Here is a 15,494-nt window from a genome sequence, read left to right as displayed (position 1 = left end):
TGCAGATATGACAGACAATGCGATTTTGCTTTGCAGCAAAACACACAAAAGAGCTGAAACAACTTTGTGTAGAAGCTGGGTGACCAAGAACTTGAACTGGTTACTGGTTACATATTTGTTTAACCTCAAGGAAGCAGTCAGAGGTCAAATTTGCATCTTTTCTTCAAAAACACCTCCGCAGACTTAATGAGCAGTGCAGCTGCCTATTAAAGAACAATCATTGTTTCATAAGAACCTTAGAAATACAGTACCATAACTCCCCCCCCACCCCCTCCAAAACAAACAAAAAAAACCCAACAATAAACATTTGAGGTTATTTATTTGCTGTGCTTTTGGGGGGGCAACAAGTTCAAAAAGCCACAGCAAAGATAAACTTCATCCCCTGGGATCAGCTCTATAGTACAGCTACATTAATGTAGCAATAATATCCTCATATAACCAAGCCAGTGGCTTTCTCTGATAATGGTCTACTTCACTTCTGTCAACAGCAATGGCTTGTAAATTAGGTTTTTCAATCAGTCAGCTTTGTAGCTAGTTGGCTATCATTTGAAGGTAATTGTGTTTCCTACATTGTGTTTCTGAAGCTGTCTGCGGTAAGATAAGGAAGGCGGCAGTGCATACCCATACAATGGGCTCGGAATTTACCATAAAGCTATATTGATCGCTCAACAATGCAACATTATAAGCTCAACAAGTCTCTGTTTCAGATCTTTTCTCATGTCTAGCTCCCACAACAAAATGGTGTGACTGAGGTAAGGCCAAGGAAAGGATCAGTAAGTCATTCGACAAAATGTTTTCATTCATTCAACTTTGCAAGTGTTCTTGATATTACAATAAACTTGTTTTCCAAGCCTCTTGCACATGCACATACGCCAAAGCAGCTAAATTTATAAATAAATAAAAAAATATGTTCATTATTGTGCCAGAAAGCCTAACATGGACCACTTTACGTTTCTTACAAAGTGAGATTGTTGTAGATTAAGATACAGCATTGACTATTGGTGCATTGGTGTAAGCTGTGTGAGACCATGTTATGGTTTATATGGGATCATCACAGCTGAAAGTGTGACAGTCCTATAATGTGCATTGAAAGCAATCAGCTGGAAAATGAAAAATTGCTTATAAAGTACACTTGGAGTCCTATGTGCACATTGAAGGTCTTTCATCCCAGATGGTGGATTCATCCTCTGACCATAGACGGCCAAGAGCCAATATTTAGTAATTCACCAAATGCATCTGAAGATATTTCAATAAAAACCCCGACGGTGCCACTAAGGTCAATGGGGGTCATCCTCTGTGGAAGATTTATTTCTGTCCCAATTAAGCAGCAATAATTTGTTGAACGAGTCCAATCTCAAACCAAAGAGCTGCATAGAAAGACTGGCAGAGCATCTGTTCCTGTTGCTATGTCAGTAATATGCCCCCCCCCAAAAAAAAAAAAAAAAAGTAGCCAAATGCTATGCAAGTGATGGTGACAGTTGAGCTCGGGTTACTCTGTCCTTTCAAAACAAGAACAAGAACAACTAGACAATTACTGATACACATAGCAACTTGCTAGGTATAAGCTTGTGTGTTCAGTTTGAAGTCAACATTGATGCACACCTTGTGGGCTCAGCTGTGGTGTGAGCCCTATGTTGAAAATAAAACTCACACCTAATTAAACTGCAATTCAGTGAGTTCATAACAAAAACATTTTCCGCCTGGCTAATGCAAGTCAGCACTTTCTGGCTTTCAACTGTCTCCTTGTGTGGTCATACAAGGCTTTGAGTGGCATTTCCAAGTGATCAATAATTCAGCGTGCTCTGGGATTTGGTTTTCACTTAAGGATGTCCCTTTTCAAACAGGCTGATGGCTAAAGACTATTTCATGTGGCTTCTATACACAAGCAACAAATAAAATGTAAAAGATTTAGGTAAACAGCTTTGACAAAATCATCTATCAACAGAGTAACATTAGGAAAATACCTGCAAATGAGCTGTAAGAAATCTTAAAATATTAACGCAAAAGTTCTTACAGTCATGAGCAAAGAGTCAGATGTAAACATAAGAAGGCCAGGATACAAAAGTCCAAAAAGTAAAAAAATTAAAAATGCTGGGGGCTGCGACAATCTCCACACAAACCAAGGCAAGTCCCAAAACAGAGTTAAGATCAAACTGGTGGGTTAAGAACACAACTGCGAGCTGGAAAAACTCACAGCACAAAGACTGAACAACCTGAAAGAGCACACACACCAACAGATGGATTTATATAGTAGGGAGCCTAATGAGGGAATGGGGAACTGGTGTGCAAGTGAGTGGGACAAAAGAACCAATCAGGTGATTGTACGGGTGGGACAAGCAGCCAGGTGGGCGTGGCAGAGTGAGAAATGATAGGCTGCATGTCTTGTGAAGAGAAAGCCACATTAAAGGGGAGCCAGGGCCAGTTAGACTCTCACTCTCATCTCATTTCACACGGGAAAACTGAGAATGAGCTACAGCATGTTAGCTTAGCTTCGTATACATACTGGAAACAGGTAGGGTTAGAGTCTGGCTCTGCAGAAAGGTAAAACGAAACATATATGTTGTTTAATCAATGAAAATTGGAATGGAAAGACATTTACATTCAAATTCAGCTTTTATGGCCAACTAGTTTCCTTCGAAAACTGGCTAATCAAACAAGGATCAAAGGTTGAATAATATTCATTTTGCCTCTCATGACCTTGTGACCGTGAGTACGATAAATGAAAAAAGAAAGTGGATGGGCTAATGAATGATTCGAGATGGTAATGTCACATGACAAATGGAGGTTGCTAAGAGGCACTGCAGCAAGCGTTGCTGAGGATTTTCTAATTTTCCAGCTGAATTGCACATTTAAATAAATTAAGGAGAAATCCTTCCTCCTTCTATATGTACACTATGGTGTTTGAAGTTTCAACATAAAGCACTCTGCTATAGATACTAAACATAATGTCATGATCTAGTGTCACAGCTCATTTAATAACAGAGCCAGTACTCTAGTTTCTCATTCTTACTTTGCTGCTTCTCGTCAAATTGCTTAAAATTCAACCTGCCCAACAAAAATCTTTACAATCTTAAACAAACCTGATTGCTTGACACTTGATCTAGAAGTTTCACTGTAGATTACTTAAGATAATTACCTGTTGTGTTTCCAGCTCTGTTTTATTGCAGAATAGCTAAATGTATCCTGCTGGATTGTCTGACTCAATTTCTCTTTCTGCATTAGAATCATTACTGGCTATTTGATGAGGGGAAAGATTGATGGCTTTGTCAGTACCTTTGCCAAGCTCAAGGGTGTGTGTTTATGCGTCTGATGTTAACACTAAAGGGCCTCAGTCGATGAACACAGGCTGTTAATTTTGAAATCTCAGGGTCCAGAATAACCTGCCGTAATAATCCCCCGTGTTGTGACCTCAAAACATGATTCTATGTCATGAAAGGCAACATACATCGTGTTGGTCCAGCCAGTTCAGAAAAAATGCTGGAACAAAGACTGGGCCTCTGAATCCTCTGATTCCTCTCCCCCACAGGCAAAAACCAAGGTTCGCTACATAAGGTTAAAAAAAATCACAAGCATGTGATGCGCAAGCTGTCCCCCCCAATACTGTCATTCCCAAGGGTGGAGGTGGGGGCTCTGAAGATAGCACCCAAAGGTGCCAAGAAGAGAAAGATTATACCAAAAGGAAAAATGGAAGGAGGTGGAGGCTAGAGGAGAGTATAAAATATAAACACACTTGCGTAAATCACTAATATTTATCATTACTGGCTGAATTTTGCATAGAAACTGCAATCATTACAATGCCAATGAAAATAAACCTGTCTTGCCTCAGCCTGTGGGCTCTGAGGGAGCAGCCAGGCTGAGATACAATGATAAAAAATTTAAAACAGCAAGAGAAAGAGAGACAAAAAAGCAAAAAAAAGCAAATATAGCGTGTGGTGGGGGAGGGAGCGGTTTGGAGACTGAAGGGGAGATGTGTAATTTGAAATGACTGGAGGAGAAAAGAGTGACAGCAAGTATGGAGCCATAAGACTAACAAAGAGGTGTTTTCACTTTCTCTGATCATTGAAAAGCAAAAGTGGCTAGACCAAAATGCACACAAATATGCTTACCGCTGCAAACAATTTGGGATAAATGGTCTGCATTTACCGCCGTTGCAGTAACGTTGAGCACTTTCACCCTGTATCCGCCTTGCAGTCAGTCTTTGAGCCAAGATGCCTTGTCATATTATTCCACTTGGGGAGGAGGGACGGATCCAGGCTGGCACTGTAATATACAGGACTATTTCCTGCTGCCCGTCACTTTGATTGTCTACCCATCGACATTACCTGTCTATCTGTCTAACCAGGATCTGACGAGGGACACGAACATGTGGAACTGCAATGATGAGCGACGGGAAATGAGCAGGCAAGACGAAAAGGAAAATGATCATTAACAGGAGAAGAATCCCATAATCACCCCCTTTTATCCAGTGTACTCCACTCAACTACAGGAAGGGAAGCAACCAATGGCGAATATTTATCTGCTTTTGAACCCACCTTCTAGCAGTGGGTGGTATAATCTGTATACCCGTGTGTGTCATTTTTTTTCCAATTGACTTTCTGCTAATAAACTATCAGCGCCTCGTGCTTATTTCAGTTTTTTTTTTAGCCAGTTTACTTTCAATCACAAAAAAAATGAACAATGCCGTACAAAAACTAGCAGTCTAGTGGAGTTGAACAATAAAGGCGACATTTATAGTAGGCTAACCAATCGACGTCGGTTCCCACAGTCTCACCAGGATGAATCAGATGTTATCAGCGGAAAAAGCTCTGATAAACCCAGCATACACACCAAACTGCTGACAGACTATGATGACGACTAGCTGCCAAACACAGTGGAACATTTGAAGGCTGAAATTTCCAGCTTTCATTGGTGCAGAGCTATTGGACAAATTAATGGTCTCGGACCCTCTTCAGATTATGCTAGTGCGATGTTTGCTGACACACACGACAATGCTTTATAAGATGAAAGTAGGCTATATTTGGCCTTCACTCCGTCACATCATGTTTATTAGTTCGAGCTTAACTCATCCAAACTGCGGTCCTCAAGCAAGAGCGAATGAAAAAGGTTCTAGACATTGTAAGGCACTGACACATACACAATTATATGCTAAATGCAGGACCTCATCTGACATGAATTTTCTGTATGCATGCTTTTCTCATACAATGTTGTATTACGCTCCACTACCATGCTACACATGTAACCTTGTGTGGATTCATCCATATTTTATCACTTGGCCTATAAATTGCAGGGATTAGTGCCTACTCTATACAACCTAAGGAACGCAAAGAACTATTTCACTGTAAAACAAACTTCAAACTTCTTATCCTGATGCTTGTGTGGAGGTACATGGCTTTATATGATACCCATTTAAAACAACCAGTAGCTTTACCCCAGATGTATTAGTCTGCTGTTTTACAGAATAAGCCCGTGTTTCCTGTAAACACTGTTCACCACGATCACAGCGGTAAAGTTGCACCGGCGATAAACAGAGAATCCCTGCCGGGCAGTAAATGCCGCACACTGTCCAATAAAAGCTCACAATTACATGCTCATTCATTTAAAACACTTTTCCTTCTGGACACGTCCGTGCCACAGATGTACACAATGTGCATGTTATGTTGTCTGCAAAATGACTGGCTAAGTGCCTGAAAGCAACTGCGGCTCACAAGTCACCGAAGGACCAACACAAAGAGTCCATGCAAGTAGATCTTATTTATGCTACTTTAGTAGATGCAAAACATAAGGCCTGTGCTGAAACTGGTAATGGTTAGCATGCATTTGAATGCAGCGCCATCCACCTGTTTTACGTCAGGGCTAATAATTTACTGTGGGGCTGCGTATATCAGCCCATCAGCATGACTTCTATTGACCCTTGAAAGATGGTGAGTTTGCTGAGAACCCACCAATCAGAGTATTGATTTATAATAGATGGGCTCTTCCTCGTGGTGACATGGGTGGCTATCTATTAGTTTATTAGCCATTGAATTATATGATGGAGGTCACGGTATCAGCCATCAGCACAACTACCTGATCTACACTAAGAGCTCAGTGAACCAGTTTTAGTTTGGACTTAATGTGGTAAAAACTTATTTGGAAATGGTGAATATAATTTATAATTCGCAGACTTTGAGAAATTTCTACAAATTTTTTCACTGCACTCTGCATTAGCGGAAGTGCTCCCTGCCCCTTCCCGGCTATGGGATGACCCATTTACTGTAATCTATAGTCAACAGTGTCCCTTTTGTAGAACTACTGCTAGCTGTTATTTCTATGGGAACATACGATCTCAGGAAAAGGCCCGTTAAAATTTGATCTAAGAAAAAAAAAAAAAATCTAAGGATTTCTCTGTGATATTACACTTTTAAAGGTTGGCTTAGTATTGGCTATGACAGTTTTGTTCAGTCTTACTCTCATATATGTACAAGTCTCATTTCAGGCATCAGCAATTTGTATTAAAAGGTGAAACCTTAAAATTAAAAAACTCACATATTGCTGAAAAAAAAAAGAAAAGCCTTCAGAGAAGTACATGCGCATCCTACCATTTATCAATGGCTTATTTATGACATAGTGAGCCCGACAGTTATCATTCAAAAGTGTGTGCGTGTGTGTGTGTGTGTGCGCGTGCGCGCGTGTGTGGTATATTCAAACAGGTTATGAACATGCCTGATAATTGCGTGATGCAGGCACACTGAGCGACTGCTTGTATCTGGTGCCAGATATTATCTGCTTTTAGTTATTTATTATTATTATTGCAACAGCGGCCTCTCTGAGCCTGTTCTGCCGTGGAGCCTCCCTACTACTTAATCGACACAAAATCTTCCATTTCTCCCTCGACCAACTCTGCTGAGAGATGGATAAAGCAGCGAAGCTCTCTGGCAGACTTCTAGTTTTTCATTGTCATGAATAAATGTTTCATTGCAGCCACAGTGTATGAGCTACGGTTCCTCTGTGTCACTCCCATAAAGCCCCGTCTGAAGTGAGCTGGAAAAGAATTGCCTGGAGAGCCTTGATGGCACCTGCCTGATGTGCCTGCACTCATCGCAAGATGAAGCGTTTGTAGTGTCACATCAGGAGAATAAAAAGCGGCTGCTTGCTGCCTCCTCTAATATATCATGCGCCAGTTTACAGGAACAGTTCGCTGATGTGTGAAGCTTCTTTCCCCTCCATGACGTTTTCCAAGGACAGCAGGAGTGAGTAAAATAATATTGATATTTAGTCTACGGATTCATCCTTTAAGAATAAAACAACCCTGCTCATCCACTTCTGCCAGATTCAAACAAACGCTACATTAAACCCATCCAAACTGAACGACTGTGGGATTCCTCCTCAGCCCATATTACACTGATGTGCACATGCACTCCATCAGTCCTCAGACCGCCGCACCGTTTGGCGCTACGGATTGGGGGGTTGGGGGTGTTGGGGTTGGGGGGGGGGGCTGCAGAATTTGCGCAAACGAGACTTTCAACCGACAGGCTCATTCAGCCTCTGCAAGGATTACCATCTCTAAAGGGGGGGAATTCAGGCCAGACTGCGCATGTTTGTCACCCAACTTCCACATTGAAAGCCTATAAAAGGTGCGAGAGTGGTTATCTGAACGTGCTCTGCATCTGTAATGATGATTCCTCCAGAAATAAGCGAGGCAGGCAGTCGGACTTCAACATGCGGGCAGGATAGCTGGGGGGGGGGGGCAGACTCTGATTTAAATAAAAAGAAAAAAAGAGCTAAAGAACTAATGACAAACACACCTTTCACCGCACCCATGGGTGTTAAAAAAAAAAGAAGCCGCCAACAACAACAACAACAACAACAAAAACGGTATTCTCTACTGTGAATCTCTAAAGCACAGAGGAGGAAAGGGGCGCAGCGTGGATGATGTGAGGAAACATCGTCTCCACGCCGCATCCAAAGCCCTCCGACGCGCGGCGCTTTCAACTCTCCAAACCGGCCGACGCCGCGCTCCCTCTGCATCCAGATCCCCTCCGACCCCCCTGCTCCCTCCAAAAAAAACAAAAAAAAAACAACAACTTGCTTTTCCCAAGACAATGACCACAGATAACCTCCCCCTTCTCTCCAGTAGTCATCACCGCCTTCATCATCATCATCACCATCATCATCGTCACTCACACATTTATCCCCGCTGAAAACGCATTCAGAAAACTGCCGCATGTCTTACCTTCCTGTACTGAGAGTGTCCACAGTCCGAAGGAAACCGGTTCGTAGTAAAGGCAGCACCACAGCTCTGCCGGTACGAGTGGTAGAACAAGGAGTGAGATGAGGAGGAGGAGGAGGAGGAGGAGGAGTAGTAGCCTAGGAGAGGTGAGCCAGTAGTGGAGAATGGCAATGGAGACGCAGGGAGCTCTTATACGCCAGCCAAGACGGCGTGTCCACCGCCTGAGACGCACAGAAGGAGGGCAGAGGTGTCCGGATTCCCATGCACTGGCAGTTTTTTTTCTTTATCTTATTTGTTGCTGTTTGTCTGCTCTTGCCTACTCCTCGTTTCCATGCGGCCCGACCCAGGTGACCTGTATGATCGGATGACCGGAGCGGCGCTTCATCAGCAAACCCGCAGTTGTTGGGACGACGCACGCAGCTCGGTGGACTTCTTCCTCATTCTTCCCTTCCAGTTCCCCCTTCTCACTCTGTTCAAGCGGCAGAGCAGAGAGAGAGAGAGAGAGAGAGAGAGAGATTGTGCCAGAGGGAGAGAGAGAGAGAGAGAGAGAGCGAGAGAGAGAGAGAGAGTGTGTGTGTGTGTATGTGTGTGGGCAGGTCTCTCCTTCTGTTCCCTCAAACACCGACTGAGGGTCAGCTCACCCTCTCCTCTCTCTCTCTCTCTCTCTCTCTCTCTCTCATGTCTGTCATTAGTGCTTCTCTCTCCTCTCTTCTTTTCTTTATAATATCAGTATAAACAAGTGTCCTAAAGCCAAAGTGTCATTTCTTTTTCATTGTGTTTTTTTGTTTGTTTGTTTTGTTTGGTTTGGTTGTTTGTCTTTGGTTTTTTGGCTGATAGGTACAAACCTCATAAAAAGCAGCTCTATAGTCAATATTAGTAAAATCTGAAAGCATATATATTAAACCCATTCAGACCAAACCACTGCGGGATTCCTCCCAACCCACACTACACTCGTGTGCCCTCAGACAGCCGCACTATAAAAGAAAACAATGAGCAAACACCATGTCCAAAATAAGTTCTGTGATATCTGCTCAGTGATCATTACTCTTTTAATCAACCTCACTAACTGGAAAACGTTTTCAAAACTCTTCATTGTGAGAGAAGCAGTTTGACTTCATAAACGAAACTGTAAGACTGCACTCACATCAACAGTGTAAAACTTGGCACATCTTGTTCTGAAGGTTGGTAAATTAGGGGCCACAAAGTGGGAAGGACATTAAAAGGAAAGTAAAACAATGTACAACAAATAGAAACATGCAAGCAAATAAACAAAAATGACACCAACCTCCCCTATACCAAAATTAAGGATATGAAATTGTTTTGGATGAAAACTACTTGTTGAATAGAAAGTTATATCAACCACACCTAGACGTTCCACCATTTCACCACAGAGCTGAGCAGAAGACTGACAGTGAATAAGCGAAAGCAGCGCTCTCTAACTTCAGCACCGCTCACCAGACAAAACTTTATGCCCTTGAAATTGTTTTGAATGGGACATAGATAGACAAAGATTGACCATGTGGATGTGGTCATTACGAAATTATGGCCAGTTTTGGTTTGATACAAAACTAAAGTAGGGAACCTCCAATCAACATTCTCCTCAGAAATCCTCTGTGGTCTCACTTTCGGTGATAAAGGCAACACATTTTAGGTCAGTGCAGGACTGCATTTACTATTCACAGTGCTGCTAAATACTGAGGAATGAAATAAATCACATCTGCAGTTTAATAGTGACTGCTATTCACGAGCATTTTAAAATTTTAGGTGGCTACCATGAATCATCAAGTTTGCATCAGGATGATTCTGTTAGCATTGATTGAAAAAAGGTTGAAAAGGTAAAAATATTCTTAAGTGTTTTTATTTCATTGTGAAAAAATATGGACCAGAAATATGTTACCCCCCCCAACAAAAAAAAACAAAAAAACAGGAAACTGCAACAGTGAGCCTTCATGAGGCAAGATTTAATTTCACTGGCTTCAGATAACTAAACAAACGACTGAGCAGCAGAGCTTGCTAGGAATCTGTAGAATTTATTACCTCTCATGATATGAGTCAACACAAAAGCCATGCTCTCACAATTTTGGTTAGTCGTATCAGAAACAAGGACCCACTGCAAATTCAAACACTGAAACTCACCTTGTAGAGTAAAACGAACCTTTATATGTACCAAAGCTCAAAAGGAAATGGCAGCGCCCTCAGGCGAAAAATATAGAGGGTAAAACTATTTAAGATCACAGACCAGAAACCAATGATCTTGCAAAACCTGTTCGAAAACCGTATTATATTTCTCCAGACGAATTGTGAATGAGAAGCTGGGCAACTGGGTCAGGTGATCTCTACAGAAGGGGAACACTGTGACAGCAACTAGAGGGCAGATAACTCGACAGGATATGGGAAATTTTCACAACAGACACATCAGGAATAGGAGGAGAAATAATGTGAGACTGAACACATGAGAAACAGGTGAGGCAGGCGGCACCTCTGCAGGGATGCTGTCAGTAAATCTGTTAATAGTGTGTCAACCTCCTGGACATTTAGCGGACGGGCTGCCCGTTTCTCTTGCCCAGGTTTATAACGGAGGTTTGGACACTGTCGTGGATTTCATGAGCACAGTCAGAAATCTAAACCAGTCAGAAGGAAATCTTTTAAATGAGCCAACAGGATGCAAAGGAGGATGGCTGAACTAGTGAAACGAGACAGACTGACCTCTGAGGGGTCCGAGGGGTTAAATGCCTCAGGACAGGGTTTGGTGACGATCCGCAGAGAACAGGCCGCCAACAAAGAACACTGACAGATCATCTGGGACGTGGAAACAGAAAAGGCAAGGTTGTCAGAGACATGGTGCAGAACTGGAGAGGAGGTGAGCTTTGATGGACAAAATGAAACCAGAACAAATTCTAAACAGAGGATAGATTAAAGATTGATGGACAGAAATAAACTCGGGCAGTGAAACAAAAGAGACAAGCTCCCAAAAGGACACAGGCTGAGAGACTGCTCTAAGCTCCCACTTAGTTTCAGGCTCAGGCAGAGAGGAAGGCGCAGCTAGAGAAACAAAAACAGATGCAACCTCAGACAGAAAAGGAGAGAAGGACAACTGGAATGATGGGGACTAATTAAATTGTTTGCAGGAAGGTTACCAGATTGAGCAAATGACACAGTACTTGTAGGTGCCAGAGGGGTGGGTGGTGTGCATTAGGAAGAGACACCTTAGAGGCAGGGGAGTCCAAGTCTCACCAAGGACGTGGATGGCTGGCTACTGAGGTTAGCGAGGCTATCCAATCCAAGGAAACCAAATAACTGTTGGGGCGACTGGGCAGCAGATGGGACTATCACACGGGTTGAATGAGAGTCCGTGAACACAGAGGGGATCGTTTTTGATCTATAGGGGCTATTAGTTGACATCCCAAAGAGATCAAAAGTCAACATCCCACAAATTCCCCCAATTTTGGAAAAGACGGCTCTTTAGCTTATTTGGTAAAAGCTTGGCAGGCTGATTCTGCTGAGTGGAGAAAACACCGGGAATGTGACACTTGGGTTTTAAGGACCAGGGAACAGGATGGCAGTGGCTGTGAGGACGCAGGCGTAAAGCTGTGTGCTACGGATGCAACAGTTTCATTTTTCAAGATAAGACACGTGTCTTTCAGTTATTCTTTTCAGTGCTGATTAATTACTTCACCACATTATAAAGGTGTTTAGAGCGAAATGATTCTCTTGCTCGAATTAATTAAAAAATCTAATTAGAGTATGTGAACCTCATCGGTTCAGCAGGAGAAGGCAGCTATAATATATTAGCGGGCCTAATATTTAATATTGCATTATGCCTAGGTTACTTTCCTTCAATTTCAGATATAACAAACTAAGAAAATGCAAATCAATGTTCAACCTGCCCCCCCCCCCCCAAATTGGTTTATACATTTCTATGAGAAAAGTAAGGAGTTCATTTAAACACGCAATGTTACATTTTCACTGGGTGTGATGTAAAGTGCTATTGCAGACTGACACAAGTATGATCTTTTCTACTTTACTAAGAATTCTTTATTGTGCTCACATATAGTAGACTATAAATGTTAACTTTGATTGATGTTTTACTTTAATTGACCTGGGAGGGACTCAGAGGGAGAGCGAGAGAGTGATAAGATGGAGCCCTCTGCAGATGTGAAGTTGGCACAGGGAGGTAAAACCTTGAGCCCGTTCATTCATAATTCAGAGGTGCTGCACCCCGGGGTGCCTCCTCAGAGCACAGCCTTTGTCACACCTGTCAATCACACAACCCGGCTAACATGTAAGAGCCTGGCAGAAATGCCGCCGGTGACATTAGATTAACGCATGCTGAGACTGAAATTCATTAAAATCACGCAACATGCATTTATTTTGTTGTTTCATATCGCAAATATCAAGCATTATTTGTCACTTTCCCTAAAGGCTGCTGTTTGTCTCATAAAAGCCCTCTTTGTGCGGTTGCTTCGCAAAAACTCACCATTAAGTTGAAATATTTTAAAGACTAATTGCTTGAGTTGTTTGGAGTGTTCCAGGTTGAATTTCCCTATTCATGGGTAAAATGGTGTATGCTCCTTTGTGAATACAGACTGTGAAGTGTGCATCATCTCTGCAGGGGTGCCCTTTATTAGACTGTCGCCATCATTACCATAATAGCAGACTGCTGTTTTGAATTGGAATCATTTACATTTTGGTATAATTTGGAAATGGCAGGGTAAAATATGAGGAGGACTTTCTACTAAAGATGTCAATTTATCATGTATTTACAAAGACAGCACACACACACACACACACACACACACACACACACACACACACACACAAAGAGAGACACACATGTGCAGGTATGCACATGAAAGAGAGGAGCAGCTCTTTCTCCAACATCCACATCAACTCACACCTGAGTGCAAATGAGCACATACACAATTCTAGCATCGCAATGGTGACTAACCCTAACGCACAAAAAGCCAGAGGGAACACATTTGCAGTGTGAAGACATTATCCCCCGGAAGCTTGCAGCTTACAGCTCAGATTAAACTTCAGACCAGTGATTCCTCTGGACAACCCCAGCTGCAGTTAAAAGTCACTAATGGACTTGTTACTTAAAATACAGTCTTAAAGTACACAACTATTGCATAACATGTTACATAAAGTGTTTAAAAGTGGACAGTTAAACTGAAATTACCATCACAACAAAAAGATGAAAGTTTCATGAAGCTATGCGGAAATAGTTACTCCTGCAACTATATGTGCTTCTGCATTCTACAATAATGCATTAAAGTGTAGTTCACCTTACAACGGTCCTTCTAAATCACAGTTTAGAACTTGATGCAAGTCTTCATCACACCTCTCATCGCTTTCCTGAAAACACATCTGCGTTCACAAGGTGAGGTGACAGGGTGGTGAGTAATGAAGACAAGAACATTTCTTCCAAGCAATCTGACCTCCGGTCACTTTAACATCAGAGCAACATGTCCTGTCACTGTAGAAAGTCAGCATCACTTTATAAACTTATGAAAATTGAGGGCAGTGCCCCCTGCCTGCTCTACCTACGCAGAGAGGAGTAAGACCTCCTCACAAATCAAACCAGAGCTGGACTACTTAGTCCCCTTTTATAGAATAAATGATGTTTCAGAGTCTCTACACTCTCTGAATAAATGTGTTATCTGTAATAAAACACATTTCTCGGGTAAAAAAAGGTAAAAAACCTGATATCCAAACCGCAGTCTGGACCATCTATTGCTTCATCTGACTGTCCTTTACCCTGAGTGATTATGTTTTCAAGCTTGCTTGAGTTACAAAAGCACAGAAACTGTTAAAATCCACACCTCAATGACAACATTTGCATAGTATTGACATATAAAGGTCAAGTCAGTAAGAACGAACGAATGATCTATTCCCAAGTGGTGCAGATGGATTGTTGAATCCAAAGAAACGTGGTTTCGACCCAAGTCTTCTTGTCTTTGAAAATAGAAGTAAATCACGGAATGCTGAGTATAAACCTTTCTCCTCAAATCTTTTTTATTTCTTGGGAGTTGTCTTTGCCTCAGTGCAAGTAAAAGCATTTGTGTCAGCCCAATGGTAACAGTTAACCAGCGTACCACATATTTACTCTGCATGTTATATGATTTCTGTGTGTGATTTTCTTTCCACACATGAACACACACCCTTAAAACATTCCAACAAACCTACACGCACATTTATAGGAAGCTGCTGATTCTTGCAGTCTGCTGAAATCGTCCTTATGCCACCTCATATTTGCATTGAGGCGATCACCCACACACAGACACAGATGCACACACGGAGACACACGTGCATGAACATACAAATGTATGCAGATTGCACCGGGGCAGACTGGAGGTGAGTATTCTTGCCGGAGGGGACATCTACAAATGCAACGCTGAGTCACTCAGCATATATCTCTGTCACACGCTGTCTCCCTCCGCCCCCAGTCTCCACTACACCACCCTGTCTCTCTCTCTCTCTCTCTCGGTCCAGACTGTCAAGGGAGTTGGCTCTCTATCACAGAGTGTGTAATGTATTTGACATGTTCATCCAGCGCTGACCCTCCCCACACTTTCTGCCACATTTTCTATGACGTACTTGTCACTCAAAATGTTTATGTTACCAATGAACACCTAATGACAAAATAAAACTGTTGTATTTTTTCAACGACAAATCGCCCTTGATAATGACAAACCTGGGATCGCGGTAAAAATGAAGCCTTGTGTGCAGGTAAACAAGACTGCAGGACAGCAGGATATTATGCATTTAACGAAGATATCTATGAGTCATGACTGAAGAGTTTGTTTGTGCCTCAGGAATTGTGACTAACTTGACAGTAAAGTTAAATGTAAAACTAGAAGAAAGCTGCTTAGTCTTTTTGCTCGCAGCACCTTTAGGTGGACAAAAATGGAGCCAATTATGCAAATGCATTTTTTTTTTCCCCCCAAAATACACAGAACCACATGACAGATGGGAACAGATAAAGAAGAGGAAAGCGCATGAAAAGGGTTCAAACAGGATCTTTTACGAACGTAGCATTACCTCTTAACTGAGCCTCTGACTAAATCTAAAAACTTTGCCCCATGTTCTTCAAGCTTCCCAGCATCTCCTAATCCTCCTACGAGTGTGGAGGACCTGTTACGCTACTGAACGGCATCACATCATTGCTTGAAAATGACAACTTCTGAAATCAACCTTGACACGTTCCAGCCTGAATCTCATCTGGAATGTGAGAACAGGCAGCTTGGGCACGCATGCATTAATATACACCCTACATGCCCCT

The 15,494-nt window shown here is 42.2% G+C and overlaps 1 protein-coding gene across 2 annotated transcripts in view; it reads right to left on the bottom strand.

The window, feature by feature from the left end:
* Nucleotides 1-8,661, bottom strand: part of slc8a1b (solute carrier family 8 member 1b) — a 108,350-nt gene extending 99,689 nt beyond the window's left edge. For both annotated transcript variants that reach the window (XM_029521948.1, XM_029521947.1), the window contains exon 1: nt 8,213-8,661. The gene's annotated coding sequence lies outside the window, so the exon portion shown is untranslated. The remainder of the gene's footprint in view (nt 1-8,212) is intronic.
* Between the last annotated feature and the right edge of the window lie 6,833 nt (nt 8,662-15,494).

This window comes from Echeneis naucrates, chromosome 15 (assembly GCF_900963305.1).
Source record: "Echeneis naucrates chromosome 15, fEcheNa1.1, whole genome shotgun sequence".
Lineage (NCBI taxonomy): Eukaryota > Metazoa > Chordata > Actinopteri > Carangiformes > Echeneidae > Echeneis > Echeneis naucrates.
Note: the sequence above shows the minus strand (reverse complement) of the source record. Positions and strands in the feature narration are given on the sequence as shown.